A 16400-nucleotide genomic window follows, 5' to 3' on the forward strand; every position below is an offset into this window, starting at 1 on the left:
TACATTACAGGGATTTTAACAAATTTTGTTGCAGATTGCTACGTTTTATTTTTATTTGCCAATTTTTTCCCATGAAAGTGGAGTTACCTTACATCTACTTTAACTGTATATAAATTCTAATGCAATCAGTTAAGGGATGTTGGGGCTGGGCGGGAAGGGATAACAGAACAACTATGAATATAGCAATAACAAGAAACCATAGGAGAGAGCCCTTTCAATGCTAGTGTGCAATCTATAGGGCTTAATTACATTTTGTGGTGTGTTGACCTATGTTACCACAATGTAAAAAACGTTAACGACCCTCTAAGGTTTCATCCTGTGAAGGAACAAACTGAGAGAAGATTTTTTAGCATTTTCAGCACAGACACCACATGTTACAACACAGATCAGCTGTCCTACTTATCAACTTGATCCACCTTATCTGGAATCCATACTGACATAATTTCACATTGTTTTTCTTTATGCCTAACACCAAGCCCTGCCACTTCTTCCATCTTAAAATAATTGGTAACTTGTAATTCCCACAATCTCATATTGGGTATTCTAGCAAATTTCAAATAGTGTATTAAGATTCTAGAGTTTAAGATTAAAGAAAAATGCAACTGTTTGTTAATCATGGGACTAATGTATTTCCATTACAGTGAAAGAATGCCATTGAAATATCAGAGGATATCCACTTTATCAAATGAGTCTGAACCAGCAGGAACAATGAATCCCCATAAGGGCTTAGTTTGTCACAATAGCACCAGATATTTAAGCATGTCTCAGTCTTTGATACCCCAAGGATATTTAAAAATGCATCTTACATACTGTTTGATGGAATTAAATTACTCATTATTATTTTGTCATTTAGCCAGTTTAAAGTATGCCTTTTCAGATATAAGCAAAAGTAGTGGTTCCCAACCTTCTTTGCACCAGAGCAGGCAATTATTCCAGGGACCCAGGGGTGAGGGTGAGGTTGTTGTGCTGCTTGGTGAAGAGATGATCACTGAGTCGGTCATCAGCTCCCTTTCACACCACAACTCCCCTTTATAGCACAATCCCTCCTTTATATTCGTGTCCACAATCCCCCTTTACATCACAGTTCCCCCTTTAAAGCAGTCCCACAATGTCCACAGCCCCCTTTTACATTATAGTGCCCCTTTACAGTGAAGTTCCCCTTACATTAATGTAACATGGACTGCACTGTAAAGGGGGGAGGCTGTGATGGGAAGGGGACTGCACTGTAATATGAAGGGGGCTGCACTGTAAAGGAGCACTGTAATATGAAGGGGACTGCACTGTAAAGGAGCACTGTAATGTGAAGGGGGCTGCACTGTAAAGGAGCACTGTAATATGAAGGGGACTGCACTGTAAAGGAGCACTGTAATGTGAAGGGGGCTGCACTGTAAAAAAGCACTGTAATGTTAAGGGGGCTGCACTGTAAAGGAGCACTGCAATGTGAAGGGGACTGCACTGTAAAGGAGCACTGTAATGTGAAGGGGGCTGCACTGTAAAGGAGCACTGTAATGTGAAGGGGGCTGCACTGTAAAGGAGCACTGTAATATGAAGGGGACTGCACTGTAAAAAAGCACTGTAATATTAAGGGGGCTGCACTGTAAAGGAGCACTGTAATATGAAGGGGAATGCACCGTAAAGGAGCACTGCAATGTGAAGGGGACTGCACTGTAAAGGAGCACTGTAATATGAAGGGGACTGCACTGTAAAGGAGCACTGTAATGTGAAGGGGACTGCACTGTAAAGGGGCACTGTAATGATTGGAGTGCCCATTTACAGTGCAGTCCCCTTTATACAGTATCACAGTGCACCTTTAGAGTGCAGTCCCCCATCACAGTGCCCCTTGCAGTCATGCCCCTATTTTTCTCCCTAATCACTGTGCCCCTTTCGCTTGCTTCTTCTGCACAGTCCTACCTTAGTACCTTTGGCAGGGCAGAGGCAGGATTCAGCCTGTGTCTCCTCTTGCAGCTCCACAGCTCCGCCAATGATGTCATCATGTCGGCAGGGCAGGGGGCGGCAGGAGCTAGAAATCTGGACAGAGGGCAGGAGCTACCCAAGTTATCATATTAACAAGTGGGTGATTACCCGTTTGTTAATATGAAAAGACTCTGTGCAGATATCCAGCTCCTCCTGCCCTGCTAACAGGATGACAACATAGGTAGGGCGGGAGAGCTGCAAGAGGAGACAAAAACCGGCCACACAGTGGGAGGTCTGTGATAGCCCTGTCCAGACCACGGTCACCGGTCATCAACACACCACGGACCGGTACTGGTCCGCGGGCTGGGGATAGGGACCCCTATGCCATAGGATTTGCATTTCTGTCCATGCAGTCCTGAAAGTTAGGCAGGCCACAGATGATGCGATTTTCTTGCACGCTGACTGTGTTGATGGGGTAATCCCTCCTGCAGCACTATTGTATTCTGCCGGCAGGAAATCAACAGTCTGGTTGTGCTGAAGTCAGTCAGTGGATCTACTTTAGTACAACCAAACTGCTCATATACGGATCAAATCTTAGCTGTTTCCTGCTGATCAAACCGAGGTTGGATCCATATATGGCCAGCTTTACACAGCTTTGTCAGACAGCATAAGCACATTTGTGACCTACCTTTTCTCTACTGCAGGTAAGCAATACAAATTTGTCAATTCCATCCTCTTGCTTGCGATTGGTCAGTGAAGGAGCAGAAGCAAACTGATGAGTTCAAACCTATTTTCACTCTGCTCTCCGTAGCCTATCCCCTGTCAGCACACCTGATTGGCTCCTTGTGCTACCCCTCCCTCTCCCAGTCTGAGCACTTCTGAGCAGAAGGTTAAGAAATGTTTTTACCAAGTCTAATTCAGGTACACAATTATTACTTACGTTAATTGTATTTAAAATCCATTTCATGATTTTTTTTAATGAATACATAACTGTATTGGTGTCTTTATTTATATCTGCCCAGAGTTCAACTTTAAACATCCTCTGAAAGGTTCGATTTCAGATCAAGATGAAAATCAAATTCCTCTTCCCACGCTTAAATGTACTCTGGTAATCAGCTCATTTTATTCCTGCTAATTATGTTATATATACAGTTGTCAGAAACTAATCGGAACTCTTAGCCCTATTAAATATAGCTTCAAATTCTACATGTTGCCTAGGTAAACCCACCAAGTCTTTCAGGGACTACAGCAAACAAACAAGCAAGCTGACATGCACTCCAACTGTCTTTTCAATGGTAAGCACTTCTGCGTTGGTGTTTTGACAAATCACATTTACCCATGGAGTCCAACCCAAGGAATAGGCATAATTTCCCTTTGATCAACCAGTTTTAATAGCCATGATCAATAATTGCTGGGATAGAGTCAGAATGATGTATTAGTGAAATTGTAGAGGAGACAGTATCAGACAGTAAACTGTTTTTAACTAGTTTAACAAAGATTCTTATAGTTGCTTTAATGCTGGGATGGCCTATTTTACTAAGTATTTTACTGATGGTTTTAATATTCGAATAGAGAACTTGTATGAAAAAATTACTTTTCAGTAGTAATCCATATTTTTATATTATCCTTTTTGCGTTGTTATAGAAATTTCCTTATATTATCTCTTTGATAATAAAAACACGTTCTTGCTGGCTTGTTAGAATGTCTAATTTTTCTGATGAAAATGGGCTGTTGAAAATATATCACTCACGCTATGTAAGTTTGGTCATTGATTTATGGGTGGGATGCTTGGTACTCCTACAATGATGGAGTTCCCTAGTTAGAATGGATGCATGCTGAAATAAATATTTCCTGTAACCAAGTACCACTATTCTTTACTGTTATGCACTAATCCAAGTAAACTTTACCTGCTCTTATAACTTGAACAGGTGTGTTATAAATCACTACAGACATGGGACAAGATGTGACCTGTGCTTTTCCTACAGAGTCCCTTAAAGGTGTTAAAAGTATTTGGCATTGGCATTCGTCAATAATACCCTCAATACAGAAATGGGTGGAAGAAGTCGACTACATTATGCATATGTAGGGGTTACTAGCTATAACTAACGACAACCAGGGGAGGACTGACCATTCACGCACTCGGGCACTGCCCGAGGGTCCAGGGTCAGTAGGGGGCCCCATGAAATGCCCCTGGTACCTATTTTTTTGGCTTTTTTGAGTGTGGGCAAGGACACAGGGGCCCCATGATCCCCTATTGCCCAGGGGCCCCATGAGTTGTCAGTCCGCCCCTGACGACAACTATGCCAAGTTCGGGGAAATATGGACCCCATGGAATGAATTTTTTGTTTCTCCACAGCTACTGTCCTTTATGAGATAACAAGCTCTGGCATATCCCTATTAGAAGTCTTGTTTGGTTCACTCAGTTTATTGGATGTTAGGATATAATAGCAAACACCCTTGTCCCTTTGGAGGCAAGAGTGGGTTGATATCACTTGTTGGATGCTTTCTCTTTTTCTTTTTTTTTTATCTCTCTCTTTTTTTTTTCTCTTTGCCCTCTCTTTTTCACAATTGCTGGCAATGATGGCCTTGATAGCAAATACTCTACCATTGCATAAATGTACAGTTTGTGTTGAGCAGGTGTCGAAGGACAGGGATACATGTTGTCACTACTAATGCTCGGTGTTTATAGTGTAATTATATAACGGGTGTCAAGTGGCATTATTGCTGTCACAGTGCCATATTTCTCAATAAAAATTCAATAATTAAAAGTGTTTAAAAAATAGCTGGAGTTTTGCTGGAAGTTACTAAGTTACCCTGTTGCTTTGCCCTATAAAAACAATGTCACATTGCTATAATTTACATTTTCCCCAATATTTATCTGTATTTTGCAACACAGTTCTCAGTTATAGCACTAGCTTTCCCCTTATAATGTATATCATACAAGGAAACACAAGCTGTGAGCCATAGATTCCTGCTTGCTTGACACAGAAGAACAATATTCTGTTTATAATTACCAACTACTTTATTGGGATTGAGGACAAATTCTACCCATTTCCTGGTGTATGAAAATGACATCAAGTTGAATGATTCTGTACACACTCATTCAATCAATTGTTTGTTCCAAGCTCCATATCACTTAATTAAAGTTATACTAAATCACACACACACATATATATTTATATACACTTCTCAAATAAATTAAAGGAACACTTTGAAAACACATCAGATCTCAATGGGGAAAAATAATATGCTGGATATCTATACTGAAATACTGGGTAATGTGTTAAGAATGTAAGGATGCCCCATCTTTTGATGGAAATGAAATTATCAACCTACAGAGGACTGAATAAAAAGACACCCGAAACTCAAAGTGAAAAGATGATGCAGCAGGCTAGTCCATTTTGCTGAAATTTCATTGCAACTACTCAGTAGTTTTCATGGCCCTCATGTGCTTGTATGCATGCCTGACAATGTCGGGGCATGCTCCTAATGAAACAACGGATGGTGTCCTAGGGTATTTCTCGGAGGAGGAGAGAAGGAAGGATAGCCTGGCGGAAAAGTCATCAAGGAAGCGGGATACGGGTCCAGGAGGCCGGTAGATTACGGCAATCTTCAGGGGGGTTGGGGAGAATAGTTGGATGCAGTGGGCTTCGAAGGAGGAGAAGGATAGGGAGGGGGGATTAGGGAGGACTCAGAAGGTGCTCTGTGGTGACAGGAGCAGACCAACCCCACCACCTTTACGACCGTTGGGTCTGGGTGAGTGGGTCCAGGTGAGACCTCCATAGGAGAGTGCAGCAGGGGAGGTAGAATCAGTGGCCTGGATCCAGGTTTCCGTGATCGCTAGGAGGTTGAGGGAGCGGGAAACAAAGAGGTTGTGGCGTGGAAACAAAGAGGCTTGTTGCACACCGATCGGGCGTTCAGGAGTGCACACGAAACGGGGGGGGGATTTTAGGGAGCAGGGAGACAGATACTAAGTTGAGGGGGTTGCGGCAGGACATGGAAGCGGGAGGGTGCTGTGTGGGTGAGCGAGGTGGTGGAGGGCCAGGGTTCGGGGAGATGTCCCCCGCAGTTAGGAGGAGAAGGGTGAGAAAGGTGGCATGGGAGGGGGATGTGCAGGAGCATGCAAATCTACCAGTGGAGGTGTTCGGGTCAGTGGGAGAGTGGAGTATTAGGAGGAGGTGGTGGGTGCCGTAGAGGGGCGAAGGAAGCAGTGAGGACACAATATACAGTTGTTTGGGATGAGCAGAGGGATAGAGAGAGTAGATTTTGGGAACGGAGGAAAGGAATATGAGAAGGAGGAGTGGAAGAGACATTTTAGGGAGGTGCACGGGGTGGCGGATAGGAGTGGTGGGAGGCTTGGCTGTCGATAGACCAGTGTACAGTGGCGTATCTCGTCTCTGTATCTTCTGGTAGCTGGAGTTTAGGGGAGTAGAGAATCGGGTGTGGATGGATGGTTTCCAGGGGCGCTTGATTGGAGACAGACTGGCGTGCAGTGGGGTCTCTCGTTGTGGTGTTTTACATCTAGGGTTCTAGTCTTTAGGTCAAGTTGAGCTGGGGGTTGGTGTAAGTGGTCTCTGGGTGGGCGGATCGGGAGCGTTGTGCGACTGTTACTTGTCCTTTGGGTCGAGCTAACCAGTATGGCTCTCACTCTCTCATACTGGTCACTGGAAGTTCAACATGGCACCTCATGGCAAAGAACTCTCTGACAAAAAAAATAATTGTTGCTCTACATAAAGATGGCCAAGGCTATAAGAAGATTGCCAAGACCCTGAAACTGAGGTTGTCTTTGGGAAATAGACGTATGAGTGCTGCCAGCATTGCTGCAGAGGTTGAAGGGGTGGGGGTTCAGCTTGTCTGTGCTCAGACCATAAGACTGGGTCTGGGACTGACCCTGAGACTGGGCCGCAGGGCAGTATTCCAACATGATAACGACACCAAACACACCTCCTAGACAACCACTGCTAAAGAAGCTGAGGGTAAAGGTGATGGACTGGCCAAGCATGTCTCCAGACCTAAACCCTATTGTTCATCTGTGGGGCATCCTCAAATGGAAGGTGGAGGAGCGCAAGGTCTCTAACATTCACCAGCTTTGTGATGTCATCATGGAGGAGTGGAAGAGATCTCCAGTGGCAACCTGTGAAGCTCTGGTGAACTCCATCCCCAAGAGGGTTAAGGCAGTGCTGGAAAATAATGGTGGCCACACAAAATATTGACGCTTTGGACCCAATTTGGACATTTTCACTTAAGGGTGTACTCACTTTTGTTGCCAGTGGTTTAGACATTAATGGCTGTGTGTTGAGTTATTTTGAGGGGACAGCAAATTTACACTGTTATACAAGCTGTACACTCACTACTTTACACTGCAGCAAAGTGTAATTTCTTAAGTGTTGTCACATGAAAAGATATAATAAATTATTTACAAAAATGTTAGGGGTGTACTCACTTCCTTGAGATCCTGTATATATTTTTTTTTGTTGTAAAGGATGTCCATAGTTACATTTATTGCTCACCTCCAAAATGACCCATTAAGTGGTATTATGGTTATTTCCCAAGCTAGTGTATCCACAGCTAGACACACAGTCTCATGCACTCCTCTGGCCCAGTAAATAGTCTAGGGGTATCCTTTTTTGATGCTTTATTATACCTGTAGTTTTGTAACAGCTGGAGGGCCGCCAGTTTGACTTTCCTGCGTTAAGCAAAGGCTGACACTGATGCAAGAGGGATAGCAGCAGCACTCAGTCACTCGGATCTCACAGACCAGTCTGTACTCAAAAAATGTTCCTGGATAATTGGATGCCTTCTTCCAATATCTTTCAGACATGTCTCCTGTGGACCAGATCCACAGATAAATTTCAGCAAAGTTCAGTAGAATAGAACCCCAAGCTAACACAGCTGGGACCTCAATGAGCAAATGAAAAAATGCTTAGTTGGACTGCCCAGAACGGGCCTCAAACTATTTATGCACTCTCCATGCCGCTTGTAGGCATGTGCAGTCTCTTTTCTCCACTGCATGAGGCGCTCAAATCCAAAAAGGCAGAAAGAGGGAAAATGGCTAGTCTTGCCTGTGGTTTCCTTGCAACTGATCTCTCCCCATTACTGGCTTACCATGCCATGTTCTACACTGTGGAGGTTATTTACTATAACTGGAGAGTGAATATTCTGATGCAGCTCTGCATAGAAACCAATCAGCTTCCAGGTTTTATTGCCAAAGCTTAATTGAACAAGCTGAAGTTAGAAATTGATTGGCTACGATGCACAGCTGCATCAGATTCTGAGTGCACCAGTTTTAGTAAATATCCCCCTTTGTCTCTGTATGGAAGTGGCTATCTTAGTAGAGGCAGGCTACTGGTTCTTCATGCCACAGCTTCCAGCAAAAACAACAGTGAGCAGCACAGTAGTGACATCACTAAATCTGCTGAGACTAGAAATAAAAGACAGCAGTGCCTTAGAACACATATTGCTAATATACAGCTTTGAGGCAGAATGCATATGAGTGCCTGAGCACTAGAAATGTACAATTTGTTTTGTCATTACTGGCTCACCTCCTCTTAACATACACATCTCGCCAGATGTGCTTTCTCTGTTCATGACTCTTCATTAATTTATTTTGGCAATGGCTACCTGTGCCAGGCAGGAATCCTGGATGAGCCTCCATAAGTAGTGCACACCCCAGATCAGTCTGACTGTTGAATCGTCAGTTCCATTCCTTGCACATGGCAGCCAGGTACACAGTAGTTCATAGTCATTTGAGTCAGGGAACAGCCCATGCTTGTCTTTTTTTCAGTTTATTTGCTGGTTAAAACTTGGATGGGGTGAAGGTGAGCCTTGGGATACTCAAAAAAAAATGCTAGCAAAGATGCAAAAAAAGCTGATCTGCTCCTTCAAGGTTTAGCAATGTGAATGGTGAATTGAACTTCAAAGCAGGAACACCTCAACAGGAGTATAATCCTGAATAAGCTGTAATGATTTCCCAAAGGTGACCAGGAAAGTCTCTAGGATCCTTTAGGTGAGTACTCACTGTGCCCTGGGTACTGTAATGCCTCCTGTAGTACCATCCAGTCTGTGCACATGGTGCCTGAGGCCGGCATCCCCTGCAGAGCTCTGTTCTAGGCCCCAGCTTATTTATAACCATCTCAGTCCTCTGCTGGTCACTTAGTTTCCTGACCAGGGCTTGGCTGAGAGAGCATGGCCAGGGTCAAACTTTCCCACCCACTATTCCTAGAATTCAGTGGGATGCAGGGTTAAGTAGCTGAGCCTGCACTGGCAGAACCTAGAACAGACACAACAATCACTGCAGGGAGGCCAAAAACTAAATTGACCTAAACATTAGCAGCCTAATGAGAGGGTGCTACACTTATGTATCTGGCCATTTTCGCTGATCATGCAACCAATTTGATCAATCCTAGCGACACGTGAGTTGTGTATCAAACATTGTGTGGTTGACCCTGTTTTTGGGATCAGGCAAATAGATTTTCTGGCAGAGCACCTAGGCTAGAATCACAGCGCAGATGCTACTTTTGCATTGGATACTAGCAGACTGTGAATGTTTTCAGAAAAGATGGATCTTTTTGTTGTCTAAAAAAACTTTCTGTGCTGACCGTCAACAGTTTTCCACAGTGTTTGTATAAAGTATATTTTTTGGATAGAAAAAATATTCTCCCTGTATGGGGATATGCTTACCTTGGTATAAATTAATATTAATTATTAGATGGGTATTAGGAAGATGCTTAAATAGTTTTTTCCAGAGATAGATGACTACTAACTGTGCATACTTTAAACTCTAAGGAATTTCAGTCTGCTAAAGCCATGGTGACTTTGGCCCTCTCTCTACATATATAGCATAGCCAGTGGCGACTCATGAGTGATGTGGGCTTAATGTGCCCTCCCTTCACCAGAAAAGAGCGGGAGCAATGCCAACCCTCATCCCCAATCACACACTCCCTGGCAGCAAGCAAGGCCTGAGAGCAAGGCCAGTCTATTTAATATAAGCTGACACAGAGCAGGAGCTGGCAAGGGAGGGAGTTACACTCAGCCTGCAGCTTACAAATGACAAGAACAGGGAAGAAACTGTCAACAGCAACAAGGCGGAGAGAAGAGCAAGATGCTAAAGACACAAATAGAAAATTCTATGTAAAGTCTAGGTACCATAGGAATACTTTTTATAATAAGACTGAAAACTAGAGCAAAAATGGAGCTATTGAGTTGGCAGCCAGTCAGGTGTTTGAAACACCGGAGAGAATTTGTAACTGAACAAATAATGCAGTTTTGGGAAAAAAGCTTAACAGTTGCAGTACTGTATAGTTTATAGTCACTTGAAAACAAGGAGCAAAGGTTTTCCTGAATGAAGAAACAGCACATCTTTCATATAGCACAATAAACACCCAGAACACTAGTTTTATCTCCTAGCTGGCTACACCCTACAGTTTTCATAATGCCTTGTCACATGATTGATCTGTCTTCAGATGTCTGCTGAAGGAATACCTGGTATTCCTAAGTCTGACACATATCACATGGATATTCAATAACGGGAACACACATCTTGAGTTGCAAAAGAACTTTGGGAGACTTAGCAGGCCATTGTCACACTGTGCAGCTTGTCTAGCAATTGTCAGTATTGCCAAGATACTCTAAGAAAGAGAAGGAAAAAATGGGTCCTTGGTACCGGCACACAGTACCAACTTTTGTGCTTAAAGGCAATCGTCAGGATAGAGATGTGTGATTGCGGTTTTGTTTTTGAAGATACAGAATCCAGAAGTATCATTTATAACTTTTCTTTTCTTCTTACTGAGTCATGGAACCAGGAAACTCTCAAACGGGCAACCCAACACTAAATGTCAGGGATCGCTGCAGCGCATAGGTCTGCGCATACGCAGATTGCCAAAATGCACTAACACACAGGCGCTAGGACCTGGGCGCCCGCTGCGGCAGTTGCGGCCACACATGCGCAATCACGCACACGGGTGCGCGCTTGTCACCAATGACAGCACAGGGTGCTCTATTTAAAGCCTGCTCAAGTGTCATATGGTCTTATTCCTGTGTTCCTGTTCCTAGTTCTGAGATTGCCTTGTTGCCGAACCTGCCTGACCCGGATTATCGTGACCCTCTCCTGCCCTGATCCCTGGCTTGTCTGACCATTCTTCTTCCTTCTCCTGTTTACCTGACCTCCTGTTGCTGAACCTGGCCTGTGACCCGTTTATCCTTTTGCCTGCCGATCTGTACCGTCTGCCTCCGCTGTTACCAACCTGGCCTGTCTAACGACGCTACACACTATCTCTTCACATCTGGCTCTCACCTGCTACCTACCACTGGCAAAACCACCTCTACCACAGCTGTTTGTACTCGGGAGTCGTGACCTGGTCTCAGGCTGCTTCAAGTCCATCCCCACCATCAGGGGCCCTGGTGAAACAGCACACTGAGGCTTAGACTCCGCGCCCTGAGGAATTCCGGCCTGTGGGTCACTGGAGGCTACTGCCAGTCGGTCCGTGACACTAAATATCAGCATGCTTGTTCTGAATCAGTGGCTCACCATATAGTGGAGGATCTGGATGACAGCAATTCTTAAAAACAAGTCAGAAAGGGGAGTGTCCATTCATAACTGGATAGGTATTTTTTAAATACAAAAGGTACAGATTAAATACACATTTAGCCTCCTAATTACAAAATAGGGAGTGGAGTATCTACTGAACAGCTGTGCAGTTGCTTTTCTTCTATGTCTAGACCTATTCTCAACAAATCTATGAGACTCCTACCCTTGCAAGAGGCTAAAAGATTGAAATTTGCATACATGAGGATAAATCACAAATTGTTTGTAAGCTCCGCTACAACATGCAATCGCATAATTTGACTAGATCATGGTCCACAACACAAAGAGCCAATATATTTTCAAGTGCAACCAGATTTTGTACAAGCACAAAAATTACGTAATGGTATTTCCTCTTTAAACACTTAAGCTCCAGAAGATTTTATTCCCTCAATGACCAGGCCATTAGCACTGTGCTACTTTAACTGGTAATTGCGCAGGTCATGGAACGCTGTCCCCAAATGAAATTTAGATCTTTTTTTTTCACATTAATAGAGCTTTCTTTTGGAGGCATTTGATCACTACTGGGTTTTTTTTATTTTTGAGATATAAACAAAAAAAGAATGAAAATTTTAAAGATAAAACAATAATTTTTGCTTTCTGCTACAAAACATATCCAATAAAAAAAATGTAAAAATCTAACTTCTTTATAAATTTTGGCCAAAATGTATTCTGCTACATGTCTTTGATAAAAAACAATTCCAAAAAGTGTATATTGATTGGTTTGCATGAAAGTTAGAGCACCTACAAACTATGGTATATATACTGGAATTTTTTTATATTACTAATGTCTGTGATCAGCGACTTATAATGTGACTGTGATAGCGCAGCGTGCAATATGACACTGACTCTGGGGGGAACTGACTAACTGCCACTGAAATTACCAGTGCCATTAATACAGTGGTTAGTGATAATACTATACTCTGCCACTATACTAAATACACTGGCTGGGAAGGGGTTACCATCTAGGGCGATCAAGGGGTTAAATGTGTGCCTAACAATGTTTACTAAGTGTAAAGTGTTCTGCTTTTTACTAATGATCTCTTAGTTTATCATCCTCGCTTTTCAGGGATCAGAAACACAGAGATTGTTCCTTCTGTACAGAGCTCTGTGTTGATTATCAACACTGAGCTCTGGGCTGTGATTTTTCACAGCCAAGCAGCAGGTCCCAGCTGTAAATCATTGGCTGGGACTTTCTGACAGGCTTCCGTTGTGTACAACCACAGTGGGTGCCGGTGAGGGGCACATGCCCGGAAGCAGGCAGCGATGTACGGGTATGTCGCTTTGCCTGTGTGGGTTGCCCGTCCACAGTACACTGTGAGCGGGTGATCCTCAATTGGTTAAAATTGCATGTTATAAAATAGAGACAGACAAATAGCTATTCAATCTACATATTGATAACATTGTGTATTTTTCCTGGAGTTCTCTGTTATCTAGTTGTGACAGAGCCTCATTCCATCTGTTACTTTTCCTATTCTTCTGACCACATCTAAAAATGTCAGACGTAACCCATTATATACAGACCTAAGGTTCTAACGACACCTTGGCTATGCAGTGATTATTGTAGGAAGCAGATATAGAAGTACACACATAATCACAGCCCATGTCAATTTAGAGATAAATGTTTCTTTGCAGAGTAGGAAGCTGCAGTAGAATTGCAGGATCACACAAGAGGTCCAGACTTAAGTGCTTTTTCTCAAGTAGGCATCTGTAAATAGCACAAGTCTTAGACACAGGTGACTCCATCTTGACCTATCATCCTACCTCTTCATGCACTACGTCCCCATCTTTATGGCGCCAGCATGTAACATCATAGTGTAGGCTATTGACCTGTGACCCACACTTATCAATGGACATCATGGCATAGGTCAGGTGGCACATCTAGATATGTACTGTACTACTCAACAGAAGCAATGAATTATGAACTGATTTTGCTTCTTTTGTTATCTGAATGTCAAAGTCCAATTCGAAGTGGAACCTAGAGTATTTATTAAAGTTCTAGCTTGTACAAAATTGCAATAAGCAAAACTGCAAAAACTGTTGTACTTGAGTATAGATTTAGTTAAAGCATGAGAAAACATAATTGTAAAAACACCTGTAGTCATTTTTTACTTTTCAAATGTTCATTTTATGGTGGTCACAAAAAAACTCCCTCTCCTTACATAGGTCTCTAATTGGATAATACCCTGTGATTAAAACACACATGCCAACCCCAAACAATCATGTGGATTTTAGTCTGGATAGAGTGTGAAAGAGTTATTTCTGTTAGAGATGCACCGATACCAGTTTTTTATTAGCAAGTACGAGTACTGATACTTTTGGTCAAGTACTCACCAATACTGATTACTGATACTTTGCAGTGCAATTTGCATTAATGGATGCAAATTGCACTGCAAAGAATAGCATGTGATTTGAGCAGGAATATGATTCCTGTCCAGGGGCGGACTGACCATTCGGGTACTCAGGCACAGCCCGAGGACCCGGGATCAGTAGGGGGCCCCATGAGATGTCCCTGGTACCTTTCATAGGCTTTTATGGGTGTGATTTGAGTGTGGGCGAGTACACGGAGGCCCCATAATCCCCTATTGCCCGGGGGCCCCATTAGTTGTCAGTCTGCCCCTGTTCCTGTCCAAATCGCATGCAGTTTTCCCACTGCTCCTGTGTGAACCCAGACTTGTCATAGCCAAAGTTCACACAGAAGTGGAGTGTGAAACCTTCCTGCAGGCATCTCATGCTGTGTCACAGTGGTAGGACAGGAGAGAAAGCAGCAGGGATTTGAAATCCCCGACGCTTTCTTACTTTTCCTTGCACCAATGACAGTTTGGGCTAGAGGGCTTTTGATTGGTCAGCACTGTCACATTGATGGTACTGACCAATCAGATGCCGTCTAGCCCGAACTGTCATCACTGGAAGGAGAGGAAAGAAAGCAGCGGGGACTTCAAATCCTCGCCGCTTTCTCTCCTACCACTGAGACTCAGCAAGGGATACCTGCAGGGGGGTTTCCTGTTTAAACTCAGGCTATGACAAGCCTGGGTTCACACAGGAGCAGTGGGGAAACCGCATGCGATTTGGACAGGAAACATATTCCTGCTCAAATTGCATGCTAACCTTTGCAGCGCAATTTGTGTCTATTAACTCAAATCACACCGCAAAGTATCACTTAAGGTATCAGGAGTATGTTCACGAATATGAGTACTCATGAAAATACTCGGCATCGGCACCGATATCGGTATCGGTGCATCCCCAATTTCTGACATGTATCATCTCTGTGATCTCATTGGGGAGATTTTACCCTCCCTTGCTGTCCCTTTAACAGAATCGGTAATCAGCCAAATGATCAGACAGGGAGCTAGGCTAGGTTCACACTTATGGGGTGTGTGGGAATGCGTGTAAATTACACACGTTTCCACACCTGCAGTCAAAACATGCTGCTCATTCGGGGGTGACATAGTAATGGCACCTCCATACATCTGAAAATGCAGAGCATTTTTGAGTGCATGAAACTCCAATGTGCACAAGCAGCATGCAGTTTCAGTGCGGCTATGATTTTGAAAAGGTGCAGGGACCTTTTTCCTGTGTTTCCTGCAGGTACAGTTGGCCATTGAAATGAATGGGCTGCTGTACCCATGCAAATTTGGCACACAGGAAATGGCTAGAGGTGTACATAGTCCAGTGGTTCTTAACCTGGGTTCGATCGAACCCCAGGGGTTCAGTGAGTCAGTCTCGCGGGTTCGGCAGAGGTGAAGACCCACACCCGACTCATATGATTCGTGCAGTAAATATTCATTATTATGTTTTTGTTTTTGTGTGAAAATCATGTTTTAATGGTTTTGTTCTTTGTTCTTAACGGTTTTGTTCATTTTGTGCACCTATGTATAAATATATACCTATGTTTTGAATTTTAAAAATAATATTTTATTTTTCCAATTAGGAAGGGTTCGGTGAATGCGCATATGAAACTGGTGGGGTTCAGTACCTCCAACAAGGTTAAGAACCACTGACATAGTCTAACTGTAACTTGCAATTTGCTAAGAAGGTGCAGAGTTAGCAGCAATAATACAAAACTAGTTCTGGATGACAAAGAGCATGCATACACTGCAGAATAATGGAAAAAAAAAAGATTATGAAAGCTGCCTGTATTGCATACATATTAAAAAAGCATATATTCTAGCTGAGGCTCACAACTTCAGAAAGACAGTTCAGAACACAATTAATTGTGGTCATCATTGCAAATAAAATCCCACACTGTGAAGTCCAGGTTTCTTTGTTCAAGGTCCAAAGCCATGGAAAAGATAGAGAGGAACCCCACTGAAATTACAATACTATGATTGCAATCTGGGAGAGGCTCCCTACAATAGCTGTGTGCTATTAAGCTCCTGATCAGCTGCTCGCACACCAGCTCTGACACTGGAGGTCCTCTCACCTGGCTGCAGATCACTTATCCACCTACCTCTGCCTCATCAGGTGTGGCCTTTCTAATCTGTTGATTGAGAGAAGCCGAGAAATATATATTCCCTGGATGTATCCAAGAGTATAGGGTGTTATGGAAACAAGGGTTAGGGGCATGTGCCTGCATCTGAGTGTGGTGAGTAAATTGGCACTCTGCTACTAGACTGTAACACCAGGACAAAAATATAGAGGAAAGCACAGAAAGCTATAAAAACATTATCACATGTTGTATGTTTTTGTTGTATGTTTTTTAGTATCCTCTTTGAATACTTTATATAGTATACTAATTACAAAAAACAAATTCTGCAATATTAAAGAAAGAGCATAGGAAGAAAAGGGTGTTTATACAAGTGGCAACTGCAGCTTCATCTGACGTGGTTCCAGTGTTTTTACAAACTCTGTTTGTAGGTGGGGCAGGAATGAGAACAGCACACAAATGATCAAGGTGAGTCCACAT

The sequence above is a fragment of the Staurois parvus genome, unplaced genomic scaffold (assembly GCF_062004578.1).
Source record: "Staurois parvus isolate SC_StPar_1 unplaced genomic scaffold, SC_StPar_1.0 ptg000006l, whole genome shotgun sequence".
Classification (NCBI taxonomy): domain Eukaryota; kingdom Metazoa; phylum Chordata; class Amphibia; order Anura; family Ranidae; genus Staurois; species Staurois parvus.